This window comes from Gymnoscopelus braueri (assembly GCF_963280865.1).
Source record: "Gymnoscopelus braueri genome assembly, chromosome: 4".
NCBI classification, from domain to species: Eukaryota; Metazoa; Chordata; class Actinopteri; order Myctophiformes; family Myctophidae; genus Gymnoscopelus; species Gymnoscopelus braueri.
Genome location: NC_137605.1, coordinates 57,847,199 through 57,870,121, shown reverse-complemented (window position 1 = coordinate 57,870,121; position 22,923 = coordinate 57,847,199).

Below are 22,923 nucleotides of genomic sequence, written 5' to 3'. Positions count from 1 at the left end.
GGCTGTCTGTCTGTCTGTAGCGTTTGTTTTCATTCTTATAAGACCGCATGGCTCATTTATATGCACGTGAAAGTAACTAAGCGGAAAGTAACTAAGTACATTTACTCCATGTCCACTTGCGGGTTAAGCGAGAGGTGGAGCTATAGCGTCATCGGTTCAGGAAAGATGCGTATTTGGTTGTACACACGCAGACGCAAGGGTGGCGTTTTCAGTCCGGAATTCAAATCATGATGCAACACTTTGTGAGCTTGTAGATCGGCTATTTTCACTACTTTTATGGGACACTGTTGTAGCCTACAACAAAGTAGAATTCATTTGTGAAGAAAGAAAATCCCATTAACAGTTGAAAATAGCCTAAACCATTTCTGCCCATCCCTCTAACTTCATGTAGGCCAATTGGTGCATTAAAAATATCAAAATTGGCCGCTCTGAATTTGTATCTGAACAAATACTTTGATAGAAGAGATACAGAGGTACTGTAGGGGGGAGGGGGAACCTGATAGCAGAGTTCCTCACTTGGCTTATTTGGAATAGGCTGCATATCATTAACATAACCGGTTTGACAAGAGACTGGGCCAGTGTTGTATAGTGCTAATTTCGGAAGTGGGGGAGCACGGTTCTTGAGCCAGGCCGCGCTGCGCTAAAACTGTCTGTGCCTGTGGTGGCCTACTGAAAGCTATAATAACATAGTAGTAATGACAAGGGTGCAATTATATTCAATGATATTTAATTGTTTTGTGGAAAACGCATGGCTCATCATGCTTAATTAAAGAGAGACTCACTTGCCTTTTCTTAGTGCTTTTCATTGTTTGGACAGAAGACATTATAAACATTTAGCCAATATTCGATCATCATTAAATAACAGACAGTGAACTGGTAAACTGGTGACAGCATGTCATGGATAGCACATTAATTCTTAAACAATATTGAGGAAGAAATAAGAATAGAAATAAAATAAAACAAACCAAAAAGACGCCAATAACCCCTGTCTTATAAAAATTGCCAAAGTGGGTCTGGGTTATCTGACATTACAGGCTGTGCCACTCTGGTTTTTGTGCTTTCTGCCGCGCGATGTGCTCGCAGCCAAGTCTTGACATAAGGCTCTGGATTCCAGGACCTGAGCGGAGGTCCATACTGTCTAATAAACATCAGAGCCGACACACGTTCTGTATGCAGTCGCGAACGGAGTGATGTTATGAGGTTCAATGTTCATCAAACTAAAGCCGCACTCGCATTCTGCCGAGCTGCATGGAATGAGCATATTACAGTTAATAAGGGGTGCAGCTGGTACCTTTCTCCCTCCACATTCTATGTAGGCCTATAGTCCCTAAAAGCATTCACTGAAGATTTTTCTAAGGGTTTTCTAAATCTCACCTGCACAACCCAATATTATGCTGTTGTTACAAATTTAATGCAGTAAACATGAACGTGCTGTCACAGATGATCCGATCATCTTTATTTTTAAATTTATGATGAAAGCCGCACACGCAAAATGGGGGTCCCCAATATGGTTATTTTGGGGGGTCATGGCCTGAAAAAGATTGAGAACCCCTACTTTGATGCATCTCTCTCTCTCTCTCTCTCTCTCTCTCTCTCTCTCTCTCTCTCTCTCTCTCTCTCTCTCTCTCATAGACTAAAATGTTGGGAAAATAGCGCTGCATCGCGACTCGTTGTGAGCTTGTAGATCGTTTTTTTTTTGCCTATTTAATAGCCACGCTGAAATTGCATCTGAACAAATAGCCTGCCTTGATAACCCTCCCCCCCGTCCGCTCAAAGAAAGAGACACACGGCATACTGTTTGGCCTAGGCTCAAAGCTCAGCTCAGCTCAGACCTTCACATGTAGGCTACAGTCAGAGGTTAGAGGGGGATGGGGGTCGTTTTTACCCCCAGCCATTCCAGTAGAGTTAGACCTTCACAGGTACAGTCAGCGTGAGAGGGGGGTGGGGTAGTTTGCAACACTTTGTGAGCTTGTAGATCGGCTATTTTCACTACTTTAATTTATCCCCGTTCAGTAGCATTGGAGTTAACATAATGACGCAAAGGACGCAAATGATCCCATAACCCCCAAACAATGACAGATCTCCACGGGGTCTAAGCCAGGCATTATTAATGTAAAAAAAATGGACCATGTTCAGCTTCAACAATCCCTGCTACATGGGTATTTCGTATTTAGAGAGATTTACCAATAGAGAAATTGTATGTCTCCTCGGAACCGAAACCAGTGAAAGGAGCCGATCTACAAGCTCAGAAACACGTTGCTATCTGAAAAGTTTTGAGATTGTAGATCGGCTATTTTCAGAAAGAAGTATATCATACATTGAAAAAACATACTCTCAATTAAACATTTCCTGTTATCATTATCAATTGCACATGAATTCAGTGATAGTCATGTTATTTGCATTGCGCTTCAAATGAAGTCTGCCTGAAGTGAGCCTTGAACTGGCAACCTTCAGGTTGCAAAGCATACGTTTAAGCGAGAAGCCATTGGACCGATAGATCTGAAATGGTGAAAAAGCAAGTCAAAGAGATGATACAGAAAGAAGACCATGCAATAAACGTGAGCATTTTAAACCCTCACTAACCAGAGAGAGAGAGAGAGAGAGAGAGAGAGAGAGAGAGAGAGAGAGAGAGAGAGAGAGAGAGAGAGAGAGAGAGAGAGAGAGAGAGAGAGAATTCACCAGCACCATGGGTTTAAGGAGACATCAGCGCAAAATGAAAATGCGACGTTTATTAAACGTGCTGTCACAGATGATCCAATCATCTTATAAAAAAATTAAGCATATGCCAAGATAACTGAGAATATATAGCTGATGATGAGCTAAATATATTTGTTTAATGTCGAAGTTTTTATTTTTAAACTTTATGATGAAAGCCGCACAGAGCTTTGTGCCTCGTCATGTATTGTTTCTATATTATAACAATGTGCTCATAAAACTAAACTAAACTTGACAGCAATATGGAAAATCTTATAAATATATTTCATAGAATAACCGGTTAATAGAAATAACGAAATAACGGTTAAAAGGGGCAGATAGGAGCGTTGACGCCCGTTACTTTATTGTATTTATTTATTAATGCAGGAGCGCGAGGTAATAAATGTCACATGTGTACTGTATGCAATAGACATGATATCTCTCTGTCTTTCTAGGAAGTTAAGAGTTAAATATATATTTTAATTATTTAATATAGCAACATTAGGCTATTTCAAAATGCTTAATTATTTTATTCATCAGTGCCACTGAAACACCACCACAGAAATAAACAAACAAATAATTTGTCAATTCAAATGAGCTATGGCATGAGAAAAAATATGTTTACATTTTCCAAAGCAAGTGTCAAAACATAATACAAAAGTGTATAGTAAAGTATGAGAGGATACACTAACTGTACGCAGCTCTAGGCAGTAGACCGCTGCTGCCCCTAGTGGCACAGAGTGGAAATAAGTGGAAATAACACATGTCCTGCGTGACACGCATGAGATGCCAGAAAAAAAACGACAAAGTCAATAGGCAATGACTGTACTAAGGTGGATCGGGCTTGAATAGGCTAGACCAGGGTGTTATAGGCTGTTCTAGGCTGTACTAGGCTCTATTAGGCTGGACTAGGCTCTTGTCAGCCCTGTGGCTCCTCACACTTGAGACTAACCACTGTGTACACGGGCAATAGTTTTTACATGAGTCTGTGTGCACGACCAATAGTTTTACATTAACGTTTCTATGCTTATAGTACAATACTGTCTCGTACAGCCTACTAGAGCCTAGGACAGCCTAGCACAGCCTACTAGAGCCTATTACAGCCTATTAGAGTCCAGTAGAGTTTAGTACAGCCAAGTCTAGCCTAGTCCAGCCTAGTGGGGGAATAGACTAGGAGAGGGGGGCTAGTTAGAGGGCTGTAGTAGGCTATACCAAGCTGGATCGGGCTTGAATAGGCTAGACCAGGGTGTACTAGGCTGTGCTAGGCTTTACTAGGCCCTATTAGGCTGGACTAGGCTCTTGTCAGCCCTGTGGCTCCTCACACTTGAGACTAACCACTGTGTACACAGGCAATAGTTTTTACATGAGTCTGTGTGCACGACCAATAGTTTTAAATGAACGTTTCAATGGCTTATAGTACAGTACTGTCTTGTACAGCCTACTAGAGCCTAGTACAGCCTAGCCCAGCCTACTAGAGCCTAGTCCAGCCTATTAGAGCCCAGTAGAGTTTAGTACACCCAAGTCTAGCCTAGTCCAGCCTAGTGGGGGAATAGACTAGGAGAGGGGGGCTAGTTAGAGGGTTGTACTAGGCTATACTAAGCTGGATCAGGCTTGAATAGGCTAGACCAGGGTGTACTAGGCTGTGCTAAGCTGTACTAGGCTCTATTAGACTGGACTAGGCTCTTGTCAGCCCTGTGGCTCCTCACACTTGAGACTAACCACTGTGTACACGGGCAATAGTTTTTACATGAGTCTGTGTGCACGACCAATAGTTTTACATTAACATTTCTAAGCCAAGTCTAGCCTAGTCCAGCCTAGTGGGGGAATAGACTAGGAGAGGGGGGCTAGTTAGAGGGCTGTACTAGGCTATACTAAGGTGGATCGGGCTTGAATAGGCTAGACCAGGATGTTATAGGCTGTGCTAGGCTGTACTAGGCTCTATTAGACTGGACTAGGCTCTTGTCAGCCCTGTGGCTCCTCACACTTGAGACTAACCACTGTGTACACGGGCAATAGTTTTTACATGAGTCTGTGTGCACGACCAATAGTTTGACATTATCGTTTCTAGGCTTATAGTACAGTACTGTCTCGTAAAGCCTACTAGAGCCTAGGACAGCCTAGCCCAGCCTACTAGAGCCTAGTCCAGCCTATTAGAGCCCAGTAGAGTTTAGTACAGCCAAATCTAGCCTAGTCCAGCCTAGTGGGGGAATAGACTAGGAGAGGGGGGCTAGTTAGAGGGCTGTACTAGGCTATACTAAGCTGGATCGGGCTTGAATAGGCTAGACCAGGGTTTACTAGGCTGTGCTAGGCGGTACTAGGCTCTATTAGACTGGACTAGGCTCTTGTCAGCCCTGTGGCTCCTCAAACTTGAGACTAACCACTGTGTACACGGGCAATAGTTTTTACATGAGTCTGTGTGCACGACCAATAGTTTTACATTAACGTTTCTAGGGTTATAGTACAGTACTGTCTCGTGCAGTTTACTAGAGCCTAGGACAGCCTAGCCCAGCCTACTAGAGCCTAGTCAAGCCTATTAGAGCCCAGTAGAGTTTAATACAGCCAAGTCTAGCCTAGTCCAGCCTAGTGGGGGGATAGACTAGGAGAGGGGGGCTAGTTAGAGGGCTGTACTAGGCTATACTAAGGTGGATCGGGCTTGAATAGGCTAGACCAGGGTGTTATAGGCTGTTCTAGGCTGTACTAGGCTCTATTAGGCTGGACTAGGCTCTTGTCAGCCCTGTGGCTCCTCACACTTGAGACTAACCACTGTGTACACGGGCAATAGTTTTTACATGAGTCTGTGTGCACGACCAATAGTTTCACATTAACGTTTCTATGCTTATAGTACAATACTGTCTCGTACAGCCTACTAGAGCCTAGGACAGCCTAGCACAGCCTACTAGAGCCTATTACAGCCTATTAGAGTCCAGTAGAGTTTAGTACAGCCAAGTCTAGCCTAGTCCAGCCTAGTGGGGGAATAGACTAGGAGAGGGGGGCTAGTTAGAGGGCTGTAGTAGGCTATACCAAGCTGGATCGGGCTTGAATAGGCTAGACCAGGGTGTACTAGGCTGTGCTAGGCTTTACTAGGCCCTATTAGGCTGGACTAGGCTCTTGTCAGCCCTGTGGCTCCTCACACTTGAGACTAACCACTGTGTACACAGGCAATAGTTTTTACATGAGTCTGTGTGCACGACCAATAGTTTTAAATTAACGTTTCAATGGCTTATAGTACAGTACTGTCTTGTACAGCCTACTAGAGCCTAGTACAGCCTAGCCCAGCCTACTAGAGCCTAGTCCAGCCTATTAGAGCCCAGTAGAGTTTAGTACACCCAAGTCTAGCCTAGTCCAGCCTAGTGGGGGAATAGACTAGGAGAGGGGGGCTAGTTAGAGGGTTGTACTAGGCTATACTAAGCTGGATCAGGCTTGAATAGGCTAGACCAGGGTGTACTAGGCTGTGCTAAGCTGTACTAGGCTCTATTAGACTGGACTAGGCTCTTGTCAGCCCTGTGGCTCCTCACACTTGAGACTAACCACTGTGTACACGGGCAATAGTTTTTACATGAGTCTGTGTGCACGACCAATAGTTTTACATTAACATTTCTAGGCTTACAGTACAGAACTGTCTCGTAGAGCCTACTAGAGCCTAGTAGTGCCTAGCCCAGCCTACTAGAGCCTAGTCCAGCCTATTAGAGCCCAGTAGAGTTTAGTATACCCAAGTCTAGCCTAGTCCAGCCTAGTGGGGGAATAGACTAGGAGAGGGGGGCTAGTTAGAGGGCTGTAGTAGGCTATACTAAGCTGGATCGGGCTTGAATAGGCTAGACCAGGGTATACTAGGCTATGCTAGGCTGTACTAGGTTCTATTAGGCTGGACTAGGCTCTTGTCAGCCCTGTGGCTCCTCACACTTGAGACTAACCACTGTGTACACGGGCAATAGTTTTTACATGAGTCTGTGTGCACGACCAATAGTTTGACATTATCGTTTCTAGGGTTATAGTACAGTACTGTCTCGTGCAGTTTACTAGAGCCTAGGACAGCCTAGCCCAGCCTACTAGAGCCTAGTCAAGCCTATTAGAGCCCAGTAGAGTTTAATACAGCCAAGTCTAGCCTAGTCCAGCCTAGTCGGGGAATAGACTAGGAGAGGGGGGCTAGTTAGAGGGCTGTACTAGGCTATACTAAGGTGGATCGGGCTTGAATAGGCTAGACCAGGGTGTTATAGGCTGTTCTAGGCTGTACTAGGCTCTATTAGGCTGGACTAGGCTCTTGTCAGCCCTGTGGCTCCTCACACTTGAGACTAACCACTGTGTACACGGGCAATAGTTTTTACATGAGTCTGTGTGCACGACCAATAGTTTTACATTAACGTTTCTATGCTTATAGTACAATACTGTCTCGTACAGCCTACTAGAGCCTAGGACAGCCTAGCACAGCCTACTAGAGCCTATTACAGCCTATTAGAGTCCAGTAGAGTTTAGTACAGCCAAGTCTAGCCTAGTCCAGCCTAGTGGGGGAATAGACTAGGAGAGGGGGGCTAGTTAGAGGGCTGTAGTAGGCTATACCAAGCTGGATCGGGCTTGAATAGGCTAGACCAGGGTGTACTAGGCTGTGCTAGGCTTTACTAGGCTCTATTAGGCTGGACTAGGCTCTTGTCAGCACTGTGGCTCCTCACACTTGAGACTAACCACTGTGTACACAGGCAATAGTTTTTACATGAGTCTGTGTGCACGACCAATAGTTTTAAATTAACGTTTCAATGGCTTATAGTACAGTACTGTCTTGTACAGCCTACTAGAGCCTAGTACAGCCTAGCCCAGCCTACTAGAGCCTAGTCCAGCCTATTAGAGCCCAGTAGAGTTTAGTAAACCCAAGTCTAGCCTAGTCCAGCCTAGTGGGGGAATAGACTAGGAGAGGGGGGCTAGTTAGAGGGTTGTACTAGGCTATACTAAGCTGGATCAGGCTTGAATAGGCTAAACCAGGGTGTACTAGACTGTGCTAGGCTGTACTAGGCTCTATTAGGCTGGACTAGGCTCTTGTCAGCCCTGTGGCTCCTCACACTTGAGACTAACCACTGTGTACACGGGCAATAGTTTTTACATGAGTCTGTGTGCACGACCAATAGTTTTACATTAACGTTTCTAGGCTTACAGTACAGTACTGTCTCGTAGAGCCTACTAGAGCCTAGTACATTCTAGCCCAGCCTACTAGAGCCTAGTCCAGCCTATTAGAGCCCAGTAGAGTTTAGTACACCCAAGTCTAGCCTAGTCCAGCCTAGTGGGGGAATAGACTAGGAGAGGGGGGCTAGTTAGAGGGCTGTAGTAGGCTATACTAAGCTGGATCGGGCTTGAATATGCTAGACCAGGGTGTACTAGGCTGTGCCAGGCTGTACTAGGCTCTATTAGGCTGGACTAGGCTCTTGTCTGCCCTGTGGCTCCTCACACTTGAGACTAACCACTGTGTACACAGGCAATAGTTTTTACATGAGTCTGTGTGCACGACCAATAGGTTTACATTAACGTTTCTAGGCTTATAGTAAAGTACTGTCTCGTGCAGCCTACTAGAGCCTAGTACAGCCTAGCCCAGCCTAGCCCAGCCTACTAGAGCCTAGTCCAGCCTATTAGAGCCCAGTAGAGTTTAGTACAGCCAAGTCGAGCCTAGTCCAGCCTAGTGGGGGAATAGACTAGGAGAGGGGGGCTAATTAGAGGGCTGTACTAGGCTATACTAAGCTGGATCGGGCTTGAATAGGCTAGACCAGGGTGTACTAGGCTGTGCTAGGCTGTACTAGGCTCTATTAGGCTGGACTAGGCTCTTGTCAGCCCTGTGGCTCCTCACACTTGAGACTAACCACTGTGTACACGGGCAATAGTTTTTACATGAGTCTGTGTGCACGACCAATAGTTTTACATTAACGTTTCTAGGCTTATAGTACAATACTGTCTCGTACAGCCTACTAGAGCCTAGGACAGCCTAGCACAGCCTACTAGAGCCTAGTACAGCCTATTAGAGCCCAGCAGAGTTTAGTACACCCAAGTCTAGCCTAGTCTAGCCTAGTGGGGGAATAGACTAGGAGAGGGGGGCTAGTTAGAGGGCTGTAGTAGGCTATACTAAGCTGGATCGGCTTGAATAGGCTAGACCAGGGTTTACTAGGCTGTGCTAGGCTGTACTAGGCTCTATTAGGCTGGACTAGGCTCTTGTCAGCCCTGTGGCTCCTCACACTTGAGACTAACCACTGTGTACACGGGCAATAGTTTTTACATGAGTCTGTGTGCACGACCAATAGTTTTAAATTAACGTTTCAATGGCTTATAGTACAGTACTGTCTTGTACAGCCTACTAGAGCCTAGTACAGCCTAGCCCAGCCTACTAGAGCCTAGTCCAGCCTATTAGAGCCCAGTAGAGTTTAGTAAACCCAAGTCTAGCCTAGTCCAGCCTAGTGGGGGAATAGACTAGGAGAGGGGGGCTAGTTAGAGGGTTGTACTAGGCTATACTAAGCTGGATCAGGCTTGAATAGGCTAAACCAGGGTGTACTAGACTGTGCTAGGCTGTACTAGGCTCTATTAGGCTGGACTAGGCTCTTGTCAGCCCTGTGGCTCCTCACACTTGAGACTAACCACTGTGTACACGGGCAATAGTTTTTACATGAGTCTGTGTGCACGACCAATAGTTTTACATTAACGTTTCTAGGCTTACAGTACAGTACTGTCTCGTAGAGCCTACTAGAGCCTAGTACATTCTAGCCCAGCCTACTAGAGCCTAGTCCAGCCTATTAGAGCCCAGTAGAGTTTAGTACACCCAAGTCTAGCCTAGTCCAGCCTAGTGGGGGAATAGACTAGGAGAGGGGGGCTAGTTAGAGGGCTGTAGTAGGCTATACTAAGCTGGATCGGGCTTGAATATGCTAGACCAGGGTGTACTAGGCTGTGCCAGGCTGTACTAGGCTCTATTAGGCTGGACTAAGCTCTTGTCAGCCCTTTGGCTCCTCATACTTGAGACTAACCACTGTGTACACGGGCAATAGTTTTTACATGAGTCTGTGTGCACGACCAATAGTTTGAAATTAACGTTTCTAGGCTTATAGTACAGTACTGTCTCGTACAGCCTACTAGAGCCTAGGACAGCCTAGCCCAGCCTACTAGAGCCTAGTCCAGCCTATTAGAGCCCAGTAGAGTTTAGTACAGCCAAATCTAGCCTAGTCCAGCCTAGTGGGGGAATAGACTAGGAGAGGGGGGCTAGTTAGAGGGCTGTACTAGGCTATACTAAGCTGGATCGGGCTTGAATAGGCTAGACCAGGGTCTACTAGGCTGTGCTAGGCTGTACTAGGCTCTATTAGGCTGGACTAGGCTCTTGTCTGCCCTGTGGCTCCTCACACTTGAGACTAACCACTGTGTACACAGGCAATAGTTTTTACATGAGTCTGTGTGCACGACCAATAGGTTTACATTAACGTTTCTAGGCTTATAGTAAAGTACTGTCTCGTGCAGCCTACTAGAGCCTAGTACAGCCTAGCCCAGCCTAGCCCAGCCTACTAGAGCCTAGTCCAGCCTATTAGAGCCCAGTAGAGTTTAGTACAGCCAAGTCGAGCCTAGTCCAGCCTAGTGGGGGAATAGACTAGGAGAGGGGGGCTAATTAGAGGGCTGTACTAGGCTATACTAAGCTGGATCGGGCTTGAATAGGCTAGACCAGGGTGTACTAGGCTGTGCTAGGCTGTACTAGGCTCTATTAGGCTGGACTAGGCTCTTGTCAGCCCTGTGGCTCCTCACACTTGAGACTAACCACTGTGTACACGGGCAATAGTTTTTACATGAGTCTGTGTGCACGACCAATAGTTTTACATTAACGTTTCTAGGCTTATAGTACAATACTGTCTCGTACAGCCTACTAGAGCCTAGGACAGCCTAGCACAGCCTACTAGAGCCTAGTACAGCCTATTAGAGCCCAGCAGAGTTTAGTACACCCAAGTCTAGCCTAGTCTAGCCTAGTGGGGGAATAGACTAGGAGAGGGGGGCTAGTTAGAGGGCTGTAGTAGGCTATACTAAGCTGGATCGGCTTGAATAGGCTAGACCAGGGTTTACTAGGCTGTGCTAGGCTGTACTAGGCTCTATTAGGCTGGACTAGGCTCTTGTCAGCCCTGTGGCTCCTCACACTTGAGACTAACCACTGTGTACACGGGCAATAGTTTTTACATGAGTCTGTGTGCACGACCAATAGTTTTAAATTAACGTTTCAATGGCTTATAGTACAGTACTGTCTTGTACAGCCTACTAGAGCCTAGTACAGCCTAGCCCAGCCTACTAGAGCCTAGTCCAGCCTATTAGAGCCCAGTAGAGTTTAGTAAACCCAAGTCTAGCCTAGTCCAGCCTAGTGGGGGAATAGACTAGGAGAGGGGGGCTAGTTAGAGGGTTGTACTAGGCTATACTAAGCTGGATCAGGCTTGAATAGGCTAAACCAGGGTGTACTAGACTGTGCTAGGCTGTACTAGGCTCTATTAGGCTGGACTAGGCTCTTGTCAGCCCTGTGGCTCCTCACACTTGAGACTAACCACTGTGTACACGGGCAATAGTTTTTACATGAGTCTGTGTGCACGACCAATAGTTTTACATTAACGTTTCTAGGCTTACAGTACAGTACTGTCTCGTAGAGCCTACTAGAGCCTAGTACATTCTAGCCCAGCCTACTAGAGCCTAGTCCAGCCTATTAGAGCCCAGTAGAGTTTAGTACACCCAAGTCTAGCCTAGTCCAGCCTAGTGGGGGAATAGACTAGGAGAGGGGGGCTAGTTAGAGGGCTGTAGTAGGCTATACTAAGCTGGATCGGGCTTGAATATGCTAGACCAGGGTGTACTAGGCTGTGCCAGGCTGTACTAGGCTCTATTAGGCTGGACTAAGCTCTTGTCAGCCCTTTGGCTCCTCATACTTGAGACTAACCACTGTGTACACGGGCAATAGTTTTTACATGAGTCTGTGTGCACGACCAATAGTTTGAAATTAACGTTTCTAGGCTTATAGTACAGTACTGTCTCGTACAGCCTACTAGAGCCTAGGACAGCCTAGCCCAGCCTACTAGAGCCTAGTCCAGCCTATTAGAGCCCAGTAGAGTTTAGTACAGCCAAATCTAGCCTAGTCCAGCCTAGTGGGGGAATAGACTAGGAGAGGGGGGCTAGTTAGAGGGTTGTACTAGGCTATACTAAGCTGGATCAGGCTTGAATAGGCTAAACCAGGGTGTACTAGACTGTGCTAGGCTGTACTAGGCTCTATTAGGCTGGACTAGGCTCTTGTCAGCCCTGTGGCTCCTCACACTTGAGACTAACCACTGTGTACACGGGCAATAGTTTTTACATGAGTCTGTGTGCACGACCAATAGTTTTACATTAACGTTTCTAGGCTTACAGTACAGTACTGTCTCGTAGAGCCTACTAGAGCCTAGTACATTCTAGCCCAGCCTACTAGAGCCTAGTCCAGCCTATTAGAGCCCAGTAGAGTTTAGTACACCCAAGTCTAGCCTAGTCCAGCCTAGTGGGGGAATAGACTAGGAGAGGGGGGCTAGTTAGAGGGCTGTAGTAGGCTATACTAAGCTGGATCGGGCTTGAATATGCTAGACCAGGGTGTACTAGGCTGTGCCAGGCTGTACTAGGCTCTATTAGGCTGGACTAAGCTCTTGTCAGCCCTTTGGCTCCTCATACTTGAGACTAACCACTGTGTACACGGGCAATAGTTTTTACATGAGTCTGTGTGCACGACCAATAGTTTGAAATTAACGTTTCTAGGCTTATAGTACAGTACTGTCTCGTACAGCCTACTAGAGCCTAGGACAGCCTAGCCCAGCCTACTAGAGCCTAGTCCAGCCTATTAGAGCCCAGTAGAGTTTAGTACAGCCAAATCTAGCCTAGTCCAGCCTAGTGGGGGAATAGACTAGGAGAGGGGGGCTAGTTAGAGGGCTGTACTAGGCTATACTAAGCTGGATCGGGCTTGAATAGGCTAGACCAGGGTGTACTAGGCTGTGCTAGGCTGTACTAGGCTCTATTAGGCTGGACTAGGCTCTTGTCTGCCCTGTGGCTCCTCACACTTGAGACTAACCACTGTGTACACGGGCAATAGTTTTTACATGAGTCTGTGTGCACGACCAATAGGTTTACATTAACGTTTCTAGGCTTATAGTAAAGTACTGTCTCGTGCAGCCTACTAGAGCCTAGTACAGCCTAGCCCAGCCTAGCCCAGCCTACTAGAGCCTAGTCCAGCCTATTAGAGCCCAGTAGAGTTTAGTACAGCCAAGTCGAGCCTAGTCCAGCCTAGTGGGGGAATAGACTAGGAGAGGGGGGCTAATTAGAGGGCTGTACTAGGCTATACTAAGCTGGATCGGGCTTGAATAGGCTAGACCAGGGTGTACTAGGCTGTGCTAGGCTGTACTAGGCTCTATTAGGCTGGACTAGGCTCTTGTCAGCCCTGTGGCTCCTCACACTTGAGACTAACCACTGTGTACACAGGCAATAGTTTTTACATGAGTCTGTGTGCACGACCAATAGTTTTACATTAACGTTTCTAGGCTTATAGTACAATACTGTCTCGTACAGCCTACTAGAGCCTAGGACAGCCTAGCACAGCCTACTAGAGCCTAGTACAGCCTATTAGAGCCCAGCAGAGTTTAGTACACCCAAGTCTAGCCTAGTCTAGCCTAGTGGGGGAATAGACTAGGAGAGGGGGGCTAGTTAGAGGGCTGTAGTAGGCTATACTAAGCTGGATCGGCTTGAATAGGCTAGACCAGGGTTTACTAGGCTGTGCTAGGCTGTACTAGGCTCTATTAGGCTGGACTAGGCTCTTGTCAGCCCTGTGGCTCCTCACACTTGAGACTAACCACTGTGTACACGGGCAATAGTTTTTACATGAGTCTGTGTGCACGACCAATAGTTTTAAATTAACGTTTCAATGGCTTATAGTACAGTACTGTCTTGTACAGCCTACTAGAGCCTAGTACAGCCTAGCCCAGCCTACTAGAGCCTAGTCCAGCCTATTAGAGCCCAGTAGAGTTTAGTAAACCCAAGTCTAGCCTAGTCCAGCCTAGTGGGGGAATAGACTAGGAGAGGGGGGCTAGTTAGAGGGTTGTACTAGGCTATACTAAGCTGGATCAGGCTTGAATAGGCTAAACCAGGGTGTACTAGACTGTGCTAGGCTGTACTAGGCTCTATTAGGCTGGACTAGGCTCTTGTCAGCCCTGTGGCTCCTCACACTTGAGACTAACCACTGTGTACACGGGCAATAGTTTTTACATGAGTCTGTGTGCACGACCAATAGTTTTACATTAACGTTTCTAGGCTTACAGTACAGTACTGTCTCGTAGAGCCTACTAGAGCCTAGTACATTCTAGCCCAGCCTACTAGAGCCTAGTCCAGCCTATTAGAGCCCAGTAGAGTTTAGTACACCCAAGTCTAGCCTAGTCCAGCCTAGTGGGGGAATAGACTAGGAGAGGGGGGCTAGTTAGAGGGCTGTAGTAGGCTATACTAAGCTGGATCGGGCTTGAATATGCTAGACCAGGGTGTACTAGGCTGTGCCAGGCTGTACTAGGCTCTATTAGGCTGGACTAAGCTCTTGTCAGCCCTTTGGCTCCTCATACTTGAGACTAACCACTGTGTACACGGGCAATAGTTTTTACATGAGTCTGTGTGCACGACCAATAGTTTGAAATTAACGTTTCTAGGCTTATAGTACAGTACTGTCTCGTACAGCCTACTAGAGCCTAGGACAGCCTAGCCCAGCCTACTAGAGCCTAGTCCAGCCTATTAGAGCCCAGTAGAGTTTAGTACAGCCAAATCTAGCCTAGTCCAGCCTAGTGGGGGAATAGACTAGGAGAGGGGGGCTAGTTAGAGGGCTGTACTAGGCTATACTAAGCTGGATCGGGCTTGAATAGGCTAGACCAGGGTGTACTAGGCTGTGCTAGGCTGTACTAGGCTCTATTAGGCTGGACTAGGCTCTTGTCTGCCCTGTGGCTCCTCACACTTGAGACTAACCACTGTGTACACGGGCAATAGTTTTTACATGAGTCTGTGTGCACGACCAATAGGTTTACATTAACGTTTCTAGGCTTATAGTAAAGTACTGTCTTCTGCAGCCTACTAGAGCCTAGTACAGCTTAGCCCAGCCTAGCCCAGCCTACTAGAGCCTAGTCCAGCCTATTAGAGCCCAGTAGAGTTTAGTACAGCCAAGTCGAGCCTAGTCCAGCCTAGTGGGGGAATAGACTAGGAGAGGGGGGCTAATTAGAGGGCTGTACTAGGCTATACTAAGCTGGATCGGGCTTGAATAGGCTAGACCAGGGTGTACTAGGCTGTGCTAGGCTGTACTAGGCTCTATTAGGCTGGACTAGGCTCTTGTCAGCCCTGTGGCTCCTCACACTTGAGACTAACCACTGTGTACACGGGCAATAGTTTTTACATGAGTCTGTGTGCACGACCAATAGTTTTAAATTAAAGTTTCCAGGCTTATAGTACAGTACTTTCTCGTACAGCTTACTAGAGCCTAGTACAGCCTAGCCCAGCCTACTAGAGCCTAGTCCAGCATATTAGAGCCCAGTAGAGTTTAGTACACCCAAGTCTAGCCTAGTCCAGCCTAGTGGGGGAATAGACTATGAGAGGGGGGCTAGTTAGAGGGTTGTACTAGGCTATACTAAGCTGGATCAGGCTTGAATAGGCTAGACCAGGGTGTACTAGACTGTGCTAGGCTTTACTAGGCTCTATTAGGCTGGACTAGGCTTTTGTCAGCCCTGTGGCTCCTCACACTTGAGACTAACCACTGTGTACACGGGCAATAGTTTTTACATGAGTCTGTGTGCACGACCAATAGTTTTACATTAACGTTTGTAGGATAGAGTAAAGTACTGTCTCGTACATCCTAATACAGCCTAGTCCAGCATAGTCAAGCCTAGTCCAGCCTAGTCCAGACTAGTCCAGCCTATTACAGCCTAGTCCAGGCTAGTCCAGTCTAGTCCAGCCTATTACAGCCTAGTCCAGGCTAGTCCAGCCTATTACTGCCCAGTCTAGCCTAGTCCAGCCTAGTCCATCCTATTACAGCGTAGTCCAGGCTAGTCCAGCCTAGTCCAACCTAGTCCAGCCTATTACAGCCTAGTTCACCCAAGTCTAGCCTAGTCCAGCCTAGAGGGGGAACAGACTATTGGGCTATCCACTGTGTGCACGGGCAATAGTTTTTACATGAGTTTGTGTTCACGACCAATAGTTTGACATGAACGTTTGTAGGATAGAGTAAAGTACTGTCTCGTACATCCTATTAAAGCCTAGTCCAGCCTAGTCCAGCCTATAACAGCCTATTAAAGCCTAGTTCACCCAAGTCTAGCCTAGTCCAGCCTAGTGGGGGAACAGACTATTGGGCTTAACCACTGTGTGCACAGGCAATAGTTTTTACATGAGTTTGTGTGTACGACCAATAGTTTGACATGAACATTTGTAGGATATAGTACAGTACTGTCTCGTACAGCCTAGTCCAGCCTAGTCAAGCCTAGTCCAGCCTAGTCCAGGCTAGTCCAGCCTATTACAGCCTAGTCCAGGCTAGTCCAGCCTAGTCCAGCCTATTAGAGCCTAGTCCAGGCTATTCCAGCCTATTACTGCCCAGTCTAGCCTAGTCCAGCCTAGTCCATCCTATTACAGCATAGTCCAGGCTAGTCCAGCCTAGTCCAACCTAGTCCAGCCTATTACAGCCTAGTTCACCCAAGTCTAGCCTAGTCCAGCCTAGTGGGGGAACAGACTATTGGGCTTAACCACTGTGTGCACGGGCAATAGTTTTTACATGAGTTTGTGTTCACGACCAATAGTTTGACATGAACGTTTTTAGGATAGAGTAAAGTACTGTCTCGTACATCCTATTACAGCCTAGTCCAGCCTATAACAGCCTATTATAGCCTAGTTCACCCAAGTCTAGCCTAGTCCAGCCTAGTGGGGGAACAGACTATTGGGCTTAACCACTGTGTGCACAGGCAATAGTTTTTACATGAGTTTGTGTGTACGACCAATAGTTTGACATGAACGTTTGTAGGATATAGTACAGTACTGTCTCGTACAGCCTAGTCCAGCCTAGTCAAGCCTAGTCCAGCCTAGTCCAGGCTAGTCCAGCCTATTACAGCCTAGTCCAGGCTAGTCCAGCCTAGTCCAGCCTATTAGAGCCTAGTCCAGGCTAGTCCAGCCTATTACTACCCAGTCCAGCCTAGTCGAGCCTAGTCCAGGCTAGTCCAGCCTAGTCCATCCTATTACAGCGTTGTCCAGGCTAGTCCAGCCTAGTCCAACCTAGTCCAAACTATTACAGCCTAGTTGACCCAAGTCTAGCCTAGTCCAGCCTAGTGGGGGAACACACTATTGGGCTTAACCTCTGTGTGCACAAGCAATAGTTTTTACATGAGTTTGTGTGCACGACTAATAGTTTGACATGAACGTTTGTAGGCTATAGTACAGTACTGTCTCGTACAGCCTATTACACCCTAGTCCAGCCTATTACAGTCTAGTCCAGCCTATTACAGTCTAGTCCAGCCTAGTCCAGTCTATTACAGCCTAGTTCACCCAAGTCTAGCCTAGTCCAGCCTAGTGGGGGAACAGATTATTGGGCTTAACCACTGTGTGCAAGGGCAATAGTTTTTACATGAGTTTGTGTGCACGACCAATAGTTTGACATCAACGTTTGTAAGATAGAGTAAAATATTGTCTCGTACATCCTATTAAAGCCTAGTCCAGCCTAGTCCAGCTTATAACAGCCTTTAACAGCCTAGTCCAGCCTATTACAGCCTAGTTCACCCAAGTCTAGCCTAGTCCAGCCTAGTGGGGGAACAGACTATTGTGCTTAACCACTGTGTGCACAGGCAATAGTTTTTACATGAGTTTGTGTGCACGACCAATAGTTTGACATCAACGTTTGTAAGATAGAGTAAAATATTGTCTCGTACATCCTATTAAAGCCTAGTCCAGCCTAGTCCACCCAAGTCTAGCCTAGTCCAGCCTAGTGGGGTAACAGACTATTGTGCTTAACCACTGTGTGCACAGGCAATAGTTTTTACATGAGTTTGTGTGCACGACCAGTAACTCAATAGGGGTAATAATAATAATAATAATAATAACAATAATAATAATAATAATAATAATAATAATAATAATAATAATAATAATAATAATACATTTAATAAAAGTAATAATAATAATAATAATAATAATAATAATTTGATAAAGTATAAAGTACTTATCATTATAAGTTTACTAAAAAAATTACATACAAGTGAATCATTGTATCTGGGTAGCTCAGTCAGTAGAGCTCTCCCCTTTGGACCACAAGGTCATGGGCTTGAGCGCCACCAACTCAGCGTATGAGTTGTGTGGTTTCCAAGTTGTGCGGTAAGTACTGGGAGCAGGGCCGGCCGCTGCTATAAGCAAGGGGCCAAAACCACTAGGGGGGCCACATTTTTAATTTTTTTAATTTACTTTCATATTGTAATTATGTCATGTATCTCCTATCCAACAACTAGCGTTATTATTTTAATATTCAATAAAAAAAAGATTATCTCATGACATAATGATTTTATAATGGGGGTGTTTGGGGGAGGCCATAAAAAATAAATCTTGCTTAGGGCCACGAAAATCCTAGGGCCGGCCCTGACTGGGAGCTAATGGTAGGTTTGGCACTCCTCCTCAGCAATCCATCTCTCCGGAGTCTCGTGCATTGTAACAAGGATAGACTCTCGCGTTCTTGGCCGATACCCACAATAAGCCTCTCTGACCTAATTACGTGAAGAGATACAATAAATAAAAATAATGAAACTGTTTTTCAATATGTTTGTATGCAGGTGGATCTGGGGAGTTCTAAGACTTTTTATTATTGAAATTCTTTATTAGCAATAGCCCCTTGAGATGTAGCATCTCGTTTTAGAGGGGATCCTAGGTACATGATACACTGTATAGACATTTTCCAAAAACTAAAACTAAAACTAAAACTAAAAAAAAGAAAAAACTAAAAAAAAACTAAGCAGAGGGGAAAACAAAACATTAAACAACAAGCAATTACAACAACCAATTCAACAAACAATATCAGATATGACAAAACAAGTAAACAACAAGACAGATGACAGGAGCCACAACAGAACAGGACAGACAGACAGACAGACAGGACAAACACATGAAACAACAGAAAATGTAAAGCATAAGAATGGAACATTAAGTCAACACAGACAGAACAATATCGTCAGTATATTTAGAGTGATTAATAGAGGTTATATGACAATGTTATAGTTATGAAATAGTTATAGACATGTACATACATCTCAAAGTAAGAAGACAGCGTATTTTTGAACAGATAATGAGATTAAATGGAACGAATATTTGCCGGTAGGTTATTCCAATCTGAAGGCGCTTTAAACATAAAGGCTTTCTTGGCTGTTACTTTTGAAAAAGTGGGAACAGTAAAGTAGAGTTGGCTGGAATGCCTCAAGTGATAATTGGAGGAAAATTGATCCATGTATTGTTTTAGATATTGTGGGTATTTGAAATGAATACATTTGAAGATAAATTGTAACCAGTGGTGCTGTCTTCTTACAGAGGGAGAGGGCAGATTCAGACTTTCATACATTAAACAATGATGAGTTGTGAAAGAACATCCAAGAACAAATCTGCATAATTTATTGTAAACTGTATTGAGAGGAATAAGATTGGTTTTGGATGCTACCTGATATACAACATCTGCATAATCCATTATTGGTAAAATGAGTTGAAGTACAAGTTTCTTTCTAACAGAAAATGTAAGATAGTTTCTGGAACGGTAGAGAATACCAATACTGAGATTTATTTTCCTCACAATGTTATCAATATGGCACTTGAATGATAATTCTGAGTCCAACCAGACACCTAGGTATTTTGTGTGTTCAACTCGTTGCAGAGGTGTACCATCCGAGCTGTAAATAGCACATGAATGAGATTGAGATTTGGATTTAATGCATTGCCGAGTACCAAAAATCATTGTATATGATTTGCTTTTGTTGAGTAATAATTTATTAGAAGCTAGCCAATGTTGTAAGGAGTTAAAATCTGATTGCAGAGCTGATTCAATGTGTAATAGGGTGGGCTTGGAGGTATATATTACTGTATCATCGGCATAGAGTTGAACACTACATTCTGAAATAATTGAAGGGAGGTCGTTAATAAAAAGAGAAAAAAGAAGTGGACCAAGAGTAGAGCCCTGTGGCACACCTCTTTGCTGGACTAGGAGATCAGATTTGCATCCTTACGACACATTGTTTTCTATTGTGAAGATAGACTATCACAGGCATCATCACCCAAGGAGGCGGTTTTGTTACATCACAATATGTCACATCCTTCAAAGTGTCCCACAGTGATGATGGACAGTCCTGGACTGTCATCAAAGATGCCAACGGATCACATAAGGTCAGAGCTGGAGTTTAGTTGTCTTGAAGTGTATTCTTGTGGTTTGCTGCTCTGTCTGTCTGTCTGTCTGTCTGTCTGTCTGTCTGTCTGTCTGTCTGTCTGTCTGTCTGTCTGTCTGTCTGTCTGTCTGCCTGCCTGCCTGCCTGCCTGCCTGCCTGTCTGCTCTATGCAGTCTCTTAAGTGTCTGCAATGAGCAACACTTGAGTTTGCCCAATGTTGGCACCAGAGCATGTGAGCGGAGCGGCAAGGTTTTTAACCCATTGAGACCTGAGGACCCGATTCTACAAATGTCTTATAAATCCTAACAGTTTTCTGAAAAAAACTTACATTGCTATATCAGTGGTGTTCAAACTCTCCCCCATCCAGTGGCGGAGCGTCCGGGGAGGCCCGGGCCGTCAGATAATAAATCGGTAAAATCAGGCAAAAATAAGAATTAAACAACATAACCCTAACCTAACCCTACCCTAACCCTAAAACCGAAATAAAGTGACAAAAAGCCCGCCAAAAAGTGACTGAATCCGCCGAAAACCCGCAAAATGGGATGTGCACCCACGCACGTGCGCCCGTGCGTGCATGCGCAGGGGGGGCCTGATCACTGTGCTGTGCCTCCCGGCCGGTCTTTGAGTTGTTCCGCCACTGCCCCCATCTCAAAATATGTTGTTCCAGGGACCCCCAGAAGCAAAGATTTGAGTTCAAAATGTTTGCTTTAAAAAAGTATATACTGTATGTATACATTCAAAGCTTTGCACAAGTTTTTTTTTTTTTTTTTTTTAAATAACAGATCTAGGCCTACACTACATTATGAGCTTGTAGATCTGCTATTTTTAGTTCATAGTTCCATTGTATTGTTATTTCCATGAAAGAAAAAAGAAAGGGAAGAAGAAGAAGGGGGGGGGGGGCAAGGGGGAAAATATATCAATCAAAGAAAACAAACAAATTATCTACATATTTACACATAGTACCTGAGATAAGATATAAAGGTGCGTGAGTATAACAGCAGATACTGTGCATGATATACTATGGACGTTAGTTAAGACCGCATAATCCACATCAGGTAGACTGACACTATAATCCACAAGTAGGTCCATGAGGAAGACCAAGGAATATCCAAGTCACTTGTCCCTGGTATAATCCATAGGAAGGTCCATGGAAGAGCAAAGGTCTGAGACCAGCCTGACGACACCGCCTGTCATCAGGCTGCTGAAAAGGCTCATGCCTTGTTCAGCAGATTTGGATCTGCGGACAAAACATGATTTACGATTCTGTCCCTATAGTGGCAGACAGTTCCGCGTCATTTCAACCAATCAGAAGAAGGTATGGGCAGGGTTGTAGAGATTGTACAAGTCCACCGCATAGAATGGAGACATTTCGATGCAATTCCATTAAATGGGATTTTGGGAGTAATTTGTGTAACCCGGGTGAGCTGCATATCAGGACATTGTAATGAGCATTGTAATAACCCCCACCTATCTCCCAGACTCCCACCCCATCTTAGTCATCAGTCACTCAGTCAGAGTTCACAAACCTGGACACATCAACGTTTTATTGACTCTGCCTTGTCTCCTTGGTCTTTGAAAGAAAGAAAATCCTGTGATTACCATCCCCGTGCCAGTAATGGCTCCTGTGCCTAAGGTTGCCTACCCCTGGCCAACTGTATGCCATATTATCCTTATGCTTGTGAAATTCCACAGGAGAATCTAAACAGTGCTTGTAAAGTTGGCCGGATGGTCAAGGCTCCAAGAATCAACAAAGTCCAAGAAAGTAGATTTTTGGTATTTTATTTACCTCCAAAACTAATAATCAGCCCCATGCAGGGTTGTTACAGTCAAGGTCTGAGGCAAAAAAATAATACTTCATAAATAAATACTGGCCACAAATACACTTTCAAAAAACAATAGTAAGAAATAAACACTTGATAACTAAACTAAGAAAAAACAAACAAACAGGCAATGCCTTTTGATATATATATATACTCATTATCTAACTAGGCCTAAGCATTATGATATTATAGTTATATATTAGGCTAAATTATTACCTGGGCTAATAATTGATATAATTAATAAATAACAACATCTGAGCTATTCTAAATGCTCCAGAAAAGAACACACAGGAAACAAGGGTCTTCAGGCAATATCGATGTGTTTAATTAGCCACTCTCAGGAAAACACAGATTTTCTTTTTTTTCTTTGTTGCTTTTTATTTTTTCCTTTTTTTTTTTTTATCTCACGATTTGGTAACCCTTTTTGTCACCCGGTGCCAATTTTCTAAGTGATCCTGGGCGCTACACTCCACCCACAGCCTAGGGAGCCCAGGGCCGAGCTCATGCCTCCTTCAATGCATGAGACCTTCTTGTCACCTGACAGGGAGGAGTTTCCCCGGTAGGATGTAACGCGCGGAAAGAACACGTTATTCCAACCAGTTCCTTTCCCCTCCATCAGGCAACCCGGCTGTCATGGGGGAGGCCGTATAGCGACCAGGATTACTACATGTATTAACTACCTTAGGGGACACGGGGAGAACATGCAAACTCCACACAGAGTAGGCCCTTTCGCCAACGCCACCCGGGGTATGGGCGCTGATGACACAGAGGAGAAGACACGCCCACAGCGTCCCCTGTGTCGAGCCGAGGACCTTCTAGCTGTGAGCGCTACCGAGTGCGCCACCGTGCCCCTCCTTTGTTGTTTTTTGCGACTTTTAATTTCCTTTTTGCTGCTGAGCGGAGGGACTTGAGCGAGCGGGCGCCGTGGACGTTCAAATCAAGTTGAGCAACAGAGTGGGTCGGAGTGGAGCGCGGGGTTGGCCACACACCCCCCACGCCACCCCATGACCGGC